A 10,566-nucleotide genomic window follows, 5' to 3' on the forward strand; every position below is an offset into this window, starting at 1 on the left:
GGTTTGCTCTCCACTCGGTAGGATTTTTTCAAACTTAGGTGAGTGCTGGACAGCAGCTAAGTCTCTAAGTGAGAGAACTTAGGCGAGTGCTGGACTGCAGCTATGCCCCGGAGTGGGAGGTTTGCTCTCCACTCGGTAGGATTTTTAAACACTTAGGCGAGCACTGGGCTGCAGCTAAGCCCCCCGAGTGGGAGGTTTGCTCTCCACTCGGTAGGATTTTTTCAAACTTAGGCGAGTGCCAGACTGCAGCTAAGTCTCTAGGTGAGAGAACTTAGGCGAGTGCTGGACTGCAGCTAAGCCCCCGAGTGGGAGGATCGCTCTCCACTCGGTAGCGTTTTTTCAAACTTAGGCGAAACGGATTCGCAGCTAAGTCACCCACTAGGGGATTTCGTATGTAAACAAAAGTGACAACAATTAATGGAACACTCTTGCCTTTGATAAAAACAAACTGCAGGAATTTTTCTTATTACATCTCGTCCAAGGGAGAGCTCAAGTGTAAAAGGGGCGGAGTAGTTCCGCATTCCAAGCTCGTGGCTCGTCGATCTAGCGATCAACATTGTAGAGGTGATACGCTCCATTGTGGAGGACTCTGGTGATGATGAAGGGGCCTTCCCAAGTAGGAGCAAGCTTGTGTGGTTTCTGTTGATCCACTCGGAGGACCAAATCTCCTTCTTGGAAGGCTCGATTGTTCACATTCCGGGCGTGGAATCAACGCAAGTCTTGCTGATAAATGGTCGATCTGATCATGGCCATCTCCCTCTCTTCTTCTAGGAGGTCGACTGCGTCTTGCCGGGCCTGTTCTGCTTCATCTTTGGTGTAAAGCTCGAATCGGGGCGCGTTGTGAAGAAGGTCACTTGGCAGAACCGCTTCGGCTCCATAAACTAGAAAGAATGGAGTTCTTCCAGTCGACCGGTTAGGGGTGGTCCTCAATCCCCACAGAACTGACGGAAGCTCGTCGACCCAAGCACCTGCCGCGTGCTTGAGATCACGCATCAGCCAAGGCTTCAGTCCTTTGAGAATCAGACCATTTGCTCTTTCAGCTTGTCTATTCGACTGAGGATGCGCGACCGACGCGTAGTCGACTCGTGTGCCTTGAGAGGCACAAAAAACTCTGAACTTGTCTGAATCGAAGTTTGACCCATACCTGAATATCAACTCTCTGATGAAACCGATAGCAGTGCTAGCATCAAGATTTTTGATAGGCTTGGCTTCAATCCATTTGGTGAACTTGTCGACTGCCACAAGCACATGCGTGAATCCGCTCCTGCCTGTTCTCAGTGGACCAACCATGTCCAGTTCCCAGACAGCAAAGGGCCAGACGAGTGGAATGATCTTCAGGGTTGATGCAGGCTTGTGTGACATGTTGGAGTAGAACTGGCAGCCTCCACACTTGCCGACTATCTCTTTTGCCATCTCATTTACTCTAGGCCAGTAAAATCCCACTCGGTATGCTTTAGCCACAATGGTCCGAGAGGACGCATGGTGGCCACAGGTCCCCAAGTGGATATCATCAAGGATTATCCGACCTTCTTCTGGTGTTATGCACTTCTGACCGATTCTAGTCGCGCTTTCTCTATATAACTGCCCCTTTATGACTGTGAAGGCCTTGGATCGGCGGACGATCTGTCGAGCCTCTTCCTCGTCTTCTGGGAGCTCTTTCCTTAGGATATACGCGATGTATGGTATCGTCCAGTCAGGAGTGATTGCCAAGACTTCCATGATTAGGTCGACCACAGCAGGAACTTCGACTTCAGTCGGATCTGTGGCACTTTTCGGCTGCGGGGCTTCTTCTGTAAAGGGATCTTCTTGGACTGACGGCGAGTGAATGTGTTCCAGGAACACGTCGCTGGGAATGGCTTCTCTCTTGGAGCCTATCTTTGCCAAATCGTCAGCTGCCTGATTTTTCAGTCGGGGGACGTGATGAAGTTCTAACCCCTCGAATTTCTTTTCTAGCTTTCTCACTGTATTGCAATAACCAGTCATAGCCGGACTTCTGACGTCCCACTCCTTCATCACCTGATTGACCACCAAATCTGAGTCGCCATAGACCATGAGGCGACGGATGCCGAGTGAAATGGCCATGCGCAACCCATATAAAAGTGCTTCATATTCTACTTCATTATTGGAGTAATCGAAGTGAATCTAGAGAACGTATCTGAGCTTATCTCCTCGGGGGGACACTAATACTACCCCAGCACCGGAACCATTCAGCATCTTAGATCCATCGAAGAACATGGTCCAGTGCTCCGAGTGAACTTGAGTCGGAAGTTGCTGCTCAATCCACTCGGCGATGAAATCTGTGATTGCTTGGGACTTGATAGCCTTCTTTGCTTCAAACTTGATATCTAGGGGAAGGAGTTCAATCGCCCACTTGGCCACTCGACCAGTTGCATCTCTATTATGCAGAATCTCTGACAGCGGGGCGTCACTGACGACTGTAATGGAGTGGTCAGAGAAGTAATGCGCAACCTTCTTCGTGGTCATATAAATCCCATATACAAGCTTCTGGTAGTGAGGGTATCTTTGTTTTGAAGGTGTCAAAACTTCAGACACATAATAGACTGGGCGCTGAACTCTGAAGGCCTTTCCTTCTTCTTCCCGCTCGACCGTAAGTACTGTGCTGACAACTTGCCCTGTGGATGCAATGTAAAGCAGCAGAGGCTCTTTGCTGATTGGGGCAGCAAGCATCGGTTGGGTGGAGAGCAGAGCTTTGAGCTCTGCAAATGCTGCATCAGCTTCCGGAGTCCACTCGAACTTGTCAGACTTCTTCATCAGTCAGTAAAGGGGCAACGCCTTTTCACTGAGACGAGAAATGAATCGACTTAGGGCGGCCAAGCAGCCTGTAAGCTTTTGGACATCGTGCACGCGAACAGGACGCTTCATCCGGAGTATGGGGCCAACTTTTTCAGGATTGGCGTCGATCCCCTGTTCGGAAACGAGAAAACCGAGTAACTTTCCACCTGGAACTCCGAATGTGCACTTTGATGGATTGAGCTTGATATCATACCTCCTGAGGTTGGCAAAGGTTTCAGCAAGGTCAGCCCGTAGGTCGGAACCTTTCCGTGACTTGACCAAAATATCATCCATGTATGCCTCCACATTCCGACTGATTTGAGTGAGTAAACACTTCTGAATCATTCTCATGAACGTGGCTCCGGCGTTCTTGAGGCCGAACGGCATGGTGACATAACAGAAGCATCCGAATGGGGTGATGAAAGCTGTTTTGATTTCGTCGGGTCCATACAGACGGATCTGATGGTACCCGGAATAAGCATCTAGAAAAGACAACCTCTCGCATCCCGCAGTTGAGTTGACTATTTGGTCGATGCGAGGGAGAGGAAAATGATCTTTCGGGCAGGCCCGATTGATATGTTTGAAATCAATGCACATGCGAAGTGACTTGTCTTTCTTGGGGACCATGATGACATTGGCGAGCCACTCGGAGTGGTAAATTTCTCGGATGAACTCTGCTGCTAAGAGCCGAGCCACCTCCTCGCCAATGGCTTGCTTCTTCTGGACGGCGGACCGTCGAAGATGTTCCTTCACGGGCTTGAATTTTGGGTCGACTCGTAGACGGTGCTCAGCCAGCCCCCTGGGAACTCCAGGCATGTCAGAGGGTTTCCATGCGAAGATGTCCCAGTTCTCACAGAGGAGCTGGATGAGCGCTTCTTCCTATTTGGAGTCAAGCGTCATTGAGATGTGAGTCGGGGCAGCATCGGGGTCGGTCGGGTGAATGTGGATTGTCTTTGTTTCACCGGACGACTGAAAAGCTGATTCTGAAGCAGGCTTCTTGGCTCGCAGCAACTCGCTTGGATCAGCAGTCTTTTGGTACTCTTGCAGCTCGACCACTGCCATCTGAGCATCTGCAATCTTTGAGCCCTTCTGAAAGCACTCTTCCGCCTTCTTCCGATTGCCCGTAACAGTGATCACACCTTTGGGGCCAGGCATCTTCAGTTTGAGATACACGTAACATGGCCGGGCCATGAAGCGTGCGTAAGCTGGCCTGCCCAAAATGGCGTGATAAGCACTTTGGAAGTACACAACCTCGAATGTCAACTTTTCCTTGCGGTAATTCTTTGAATCACCGAAAACCACATCAAGAGCGATCTGGCCGAGTGATTGGGCTTTCTTCCCAGGAATGACTCCGTGGAAACTCATGTTACTGGTGCTGAGCCTGGACATCGGAATGCCCATTCCTTTCAATGTTTTAGCATACAGTATGTTCAGGCCACTGCCACCATCCATCAAGACTTTGGTCAGTCGAGTGCCTTCGACAATTGGATCGACCACCAAAGCTTGCCTCCCAGGGGTGGCAATGTGCGTCGGGTGATCAGACTGGTCGAATGTGATGGCAGTCTGAGACCACTTCAGGTAACTTGGTGTTGCCGGGGCAACCATGTTCACCTCTTGGTTAATGACTTTCAGTCGACTTTTGCTTTCGACATTGGCAAAAATCATTAGGGTGGAATTTACTTGGGGGTATCCATCATCACTGTCTTCCTTGTCCTCAACTCTGTCTGACTCTTTTTCCTTGTCGTTGGACTGCTTGCCTTGAATCTGCTAGATTAGGAGCCGGCACTGTCAAGTGGTATGTTTTGGGTAAATAAAATTACCCTCTTCATCTTTCTTGGTGTGGATGTGACATGGCAGATCCAAAACATCGTTCCCATCCTGATCCTTGACTTTCTTGGGCTTCCAGGTGCCCTTGGGTTTTCCCTTGAAGTTTCCCTGGGCTACGGCCAGGGCCTCCCCAGGGGCAGCGGGCTCGGCCTTCCGCTTCTGTTTCCGACTGGAGTTCCCTCCGGTTTCTTGGGCGACTGCCTTGTGCTTGCCGCTCCGGAGTCGGTCCTCGTCTTCACCATTAGCGTACTTGGTGGCAATCTCCATCATCCAATTCAGAGACATCTCTCCAGTTCGACCGAACTTCAGATTCAACTCTCTGTATTTAACGCCTTCCTTGAAAGCACAAACTGCTTGATGGTCTGGCACATTCTCAACCGAGTGATGCAGTGTGATCCACCTTTGGATGTACTCCCTCAGAGTTTCATTCGGCTTCTGCACGCAAGACCGCAACTCTGTAAGGCCTGCAGGCCGCTTGCATGTCCCTTCAAAGGTTGTGACAAACACTCGGGAGAGGTCCTCCCAAGTGTAGATGCTGCTGGGTGCCAACTGATTTAGCCATGCTCTGGCTGAGCCCTCTAACATGAGAGGCAAATGCTTCATGGCCACCTCATCATTGCCACCGCCAATTTGTACGGCCACTCGGTAATCTTCAAGCCAAGTGTCCGGCTTAGACTCACAGGTGAACTTGCTGATTCCAGTCGCCAGCCTGAAGTTGGGAGGAATTACTGTAGCTCTGATGGCTCGACTGAAACACTCTGGCCCTGAAGCATGTACTCTGTTGCTGCTGGCAGGCGCATCTCTGTTGTGGCCTTCCCGATGAGCTCTGTTTCTGTCAACCAATCCTTGAATGAGGATAGATCTCGCATCAAAGCCTGCGTCCCTGGGGTCGACTGGAATCCTCTGCCCAACACTGTGAGGGCGTCTGTCATCTTGCCGTCGAGGCGCATACGACCCACTCCTCGGGGGAGGGGTTGGCACTCGACGTCGATCATCACGATAGAATCGGTGATCATACTGCTCATTTCTTCTGTACTGATCCTGCCAGTCACCACGTCCCTCACGCCTCGGGGGCGATCTCGGGCTGTGAGCCGACTGGACTGTATCCGTTGCAACGGATCGACTGTGGATCCTATCCGTGACTGAGAAACAGCGGAATTCTGGTTTCCCGCCGCCCGGAGCAGCGCTCTGATCTGCAGCAAGCCCCTGCCAGCCTCTGACTGGGAGGGCTGAATTGATTCTGCTATACGGGCTGCAGCGGCCAAGTTCTGAACTGGGGTTCGATATACCTGAGGCGGCGAGAACAGCCGACTGGACTCGGGAGCTTGCTGACGTCGACTGGACTCGGGAGCTCGCTGACGCATTTGCTCGTCGAGTATTCGCTGGAGATTCTCCAGTCGAGTGTGCTCGGCCAGATTAGCCAGGCGCGCGTCCTCCAAGGCCTGGGCCTCGGGGGTTTCTCCGATAATAGGAGTGTGGAGCACGTCCATGTTCCGGCGGCGAAGCTCCTCTCGCTGTAATGACGTGAGAGGTTCGGGGAGATACTCGTCGTGGGGACACGACGGGTTGCCCCCACCCGCGCCTCCGTCAGTGCGAGGGAAACCGGGGGGACTGTGTGTTCCATCGACCGCCAGAACCTCAGCCGATGGGTCGCTGCTGTCGCACTCGGATGCGGTCTCCACGGAGCCAGTCGAACAGGCCGTAGAGGGATTCAACGCGCTCGATTTCCGCGACTTGTGGGGCTGCCGACTGGCGGGCCACGACATGCCTCACCCACCGCTGAAGTCTTGACCGACCGGAGCGCTTGCGCTGGTGGGAGACAGGGCGGGGAGACGATGCAGGGGCCGACCGATACTGGGTCGATGGCTGCCGCAGGAGGACGCCACAAATGCATGCGCGGAAGTGCGTCGCACCGCAGACGGGGAGCGTGTCGATGTCGAGTGGTGCCTCCTGAAGCCAGGCGGAGTCATCGACAATGAAGGTGAGCGCGCCGAGATGGATCTCGCGGTCCTCCACCAAAACTCCGCAAGAAAACATGATCAAAGGGATCGGAAAAGATCGCAACTTCTCCAACTAAGCGCTAAGATTCCTGCCCCACGGTGGGCGCCAACTGTCGTGGTTCTAACTCTGACAGTGATGTAGGGGGGTGAATATGGAGAGGCTAGATCTTAGCTATTGGGAAGTTGTTACATGCGAGGTTTACGAGTTCAGGCCCTTCTCGGAGGAAGTAATAGCCCTACGTCTCGGAGCCCGGAGGCGGTCGACTGGATTATGCGTGTATGGATTACAGGGGTGCGAACCCTTCATACTAAGGAGGGGGGTGGCTTATATAGAGTTCGCCGCCCCCCTCCTGCCCTTAGTAATGTAGGGTTTAAGGTACATTTTAGGTTGGGCGTTACTGGTAACGCCCCTAATAAAGTGCTATAATGATCATAAAGACTACTTAACAGCCGACCGTTTGCCTACGGAGTGACTTTAGGTCTCCTGGCAGTCGAGTGGTTGGCTTCATGGTCGAGTGTCTTGAACCCGTCGAGTGGAATACCTTCAAGTCGATTGAAAGGTGACTTCTTCTAGGGATGTCCTTGGGTAGGGCTCTTTGGACGGGTCCGTGCCCCTACCCTAGGTACATAGCTTCATCAAGCACTGGTTGTTACTTGGCGATTTTAATCTCCTTTGGTCTGTGGATAATAGAAACTTGCCTGGTGGGGACATAAATGACATGTTTATTATCAATGAGATTATTGGTCACCTGGGCCTCCTTGAACTTCCAATCAAAGGCAGATCATACACCTGGTCCAATATGCAAGATACCCCACTTCTTGAGCAGCTGGACTGGTTCTTTACATCTGTGGACTGGATTTCTAATTATCCTATGACTGAAGTTCTGCCCTTGGCCAGGATTGCCTTTGATGATGTGCCTTGCTTAGTCTCCATTAAGACTTCCATTCCAAAATCAAATCTCTTTAGGTTCGAAAATTATTGGCTAGAACTAGAGGGTTTCATGGACTGTGTTGAATCTTCTTGGAAACAACCCTCTCGAAGAACACATATAACTGCTAGAATTGCAGACAAATTTAAAAGTTTGAGAATGTGCCTTAAGAGGTGGCAAATGAATGTTTCCAAATTGAGATTGTTGATCAGCAAATGCAATCATGTTTTTTTCCTTCTAGATGAATTGGAGGAATGGAGACCTCTTTTTATTCAGGAGAATTATCAAAACCCATTTGGAAAAGCTTCTGCACTTGCAGTTTCTGTACTGGAAAAAGAGATGCACTATCAGGTATTTTAAGGTGGGGGGGAGAGAACACCAAATTCTTCCATGCTATGGCCACTAAGAGACACAGGAGGAACTCTATAGCTAGTTTGAAGCTACCTGATGGATCTGTGGTCTCTAATCACTCCCTAATGGCTAGAATTATTTGGAGTTGCTTTAAGAATAGAATGGGCACCTCTAGAGGGATTGTGATGGGTTTTGATTTGCCCTCACTTATTTCACCTGTGGCTGGCCTTGAGGTGCTCACTAATCCTTTTGAAAAGGAGGAAATGGACAATGTGGTTAAGCATATGCCTGTGGATAAAGCACCTGGTCCTGATGGTTTCAATGGCCTGTTTTTTAAAAAATGCTGGCACCTAATTTCTAAGGATTTTTATGAGCTGGCACAGGCTTTTCATGAAGGAACTGCTGTCTTGGAGAACATCAATAGTTCTTTTATTACTCTTGTGCCCAAAAAGCTATCACCTGAGGAAGTGGGAGATTATAGGCCTATTTCTCTCACTAGTATGGGGCTCAAATTTCTGTCCAAAATGGCTGCAAATAGATTCCAAGAAATGATTATGCAGTGCATTCACAAAAACCAATATGGTTTCATTAAGACCAGAATAATCCAGGATTGTCTGGGTTGGACATTTGAATATTTGCACCAATGTCATCAGTCAAAGAGACCCATAGTAATTCTCAAACTGGACTTTGAGAAGGCCTTTGACTTTGTTGAGCATGAAGCTATCTTTCAAATTCTAATGTATAAGGGCTTCAATGAAAAGTGGATTCTCTGGATGAAGCAGCTCCTAGCCACTGGTACTTCTTCTGTTCTTCTTAATGGGGTCCCTGGGAGGAAGTTTGTTTTAAAAAAGGAGTTAGGCAGGGTGACCCTGTATCTCCTCTGCTCTTTGTCATAGCTGCTGATCTATTGCAAACAGTGATTAATGATATGTTCAGGAAGGGAGTTCTTCACCTACCTATACCTTGCCATGATACAGATTACCCTGTGATCCAGTATGCTGATGATACATTGATCATCCTCCCTGCAGACAAGGTTTAGCTTCTGGCCCTGAAGGATATGTTAAAGGTGTTCTCTCAGTCCACAGGTCTGGATGTCAACTACCATAAATCATTTATTATTCCAATCAATGTTGACTCTGCTGTAATGGAGGATCTGGCTGCTGCTTTTGGTTGCAAAATTGGTAAATTGCCATTTACATATCTTGGCTTACCTGTGAGGACCACAAGGCCCAAAATGGTGGACTTCATGCCATTGGTTGACTGTATGGAAAGAAGAATGACTGCCAGTTCATCTTTCCTTAACCAAGGTGAAAGGATACAGTTCCTTAACTCTGCTCTATCTTCAATGCCAATATTCTTTTTGTGTAGTCTTGCTCTTCCAGCTGGTATTCTCAAGCAGTTGGAAAGAATCCAAAGGCAGTGTCTATGGAGAAAGCATAGAGATGAGCCAGCCCCATCTCTTGCTGCTTGGGAACTCATTTGTAGGCCAAAAAACAAAGGAGGTCTTGGTATTCTTAATCTGGGGGTTCAGAATGTGGCTCTTCTTCTCAAGCATGCCAGTAACTTCCTGAACAAACGAGATATTCCTTGGGTGTCCCTAGTTTGGGATTCATATTATTTTGAAAGAATGCCTCAGGGAACAAATGATTGTGGCTCCTTCTGGTGGAGGGATATTTGTAAAGTCATGCAGAATTTTAGGGACTGCTCCTGGGTGCAGATTAATGAAGGGGACACTGCTATTTTTTGGTCTGATAATTGGAACCTTGGCACTGAAGTTTCTAGTTTGCACACAAGATTCCCAAGGCTATTTTCTTTTGCCAAGGACCCCTGGGTTTCAGTTAAGGAAATTTTCAATACCCAGGATATGCACCAACTTTTCCACCTTCCTTTATCTGCTCAGGCCTTTGATGAGTTAAACTTGATTAAGTATTTGATGGATTCCCACAACAGAGACCCCAGTTCAAGGGACCTTTGGTTCTGGCAGGACTCATCCAAGATTTTCAAGCCCAAGATGTTTTACTCCCACACATTTGTGGCTGAGTCCTTCAATCCTTTGCTCTGTTGGGTTTGGAAATCCTCTTGTACCCTCAAGATCAAGGTCTTTGCTTGGATGCTTATTATGGACAGGTTGAACACCAAGGATATGGTTGAGAGAAGGCACTGGCACATGGAAGATGGAGTCCATTGTAGGCTCTGCCCCTTGCTGGCTAGAGAAACCAGGGATCACTTATTCTTCAATTGCAATTTTAGTATTAGGGTCTGGAATTATCTGCAGATTGATTGGTCTGCTGGCACCTCCATGTTTGAGCTGGTTACTCAGGCAAGGAGAAGTTTTGATAAGCCTTTCTTCTCTGAAGTGGTATTCATTGCTTGCTGGAATATCTGGATCATCAGAAATGCCAAAGTGTTCAGAAATGAGAGGGCTAGTTTCAATAAATGGAGGTTTGCTTTTAGGCATGATATTAGCCTAATGCAACACAGAATCAAATCTGCTTACAAGGATGACTTGCTCAAATGGATCTCTTTCCTCCCCCTTAAGCTAGTTTTGTAAGATTCCCTTTTTATCCTTTGTACTCTGGTTACTCCTTGTAATCAACTTGTTGTATTTGTTCTTTACTTCAATAAAGTTTTGATCTGCTGTGGGGGTTTTGCCCCACAGTTCACAG

The sequence above is a fragment of the Triticum dicoccoides genome, chromosome 4A (genome assembly GCF_002162155.2).
Source record: "Triticum dicoccoides isolate Atlit2015 ecotype Zavitan chromosome 4A, WEW_v2.0, whole genome shotgun sequence".
In the NCBI taxonomy this organism is placed as follows: Eukaryota; Viridiplantae; Streptophyta; class Magnoliopsida; order Poales; family Poaceae; genus Triticum; species Triticum dicoccoides.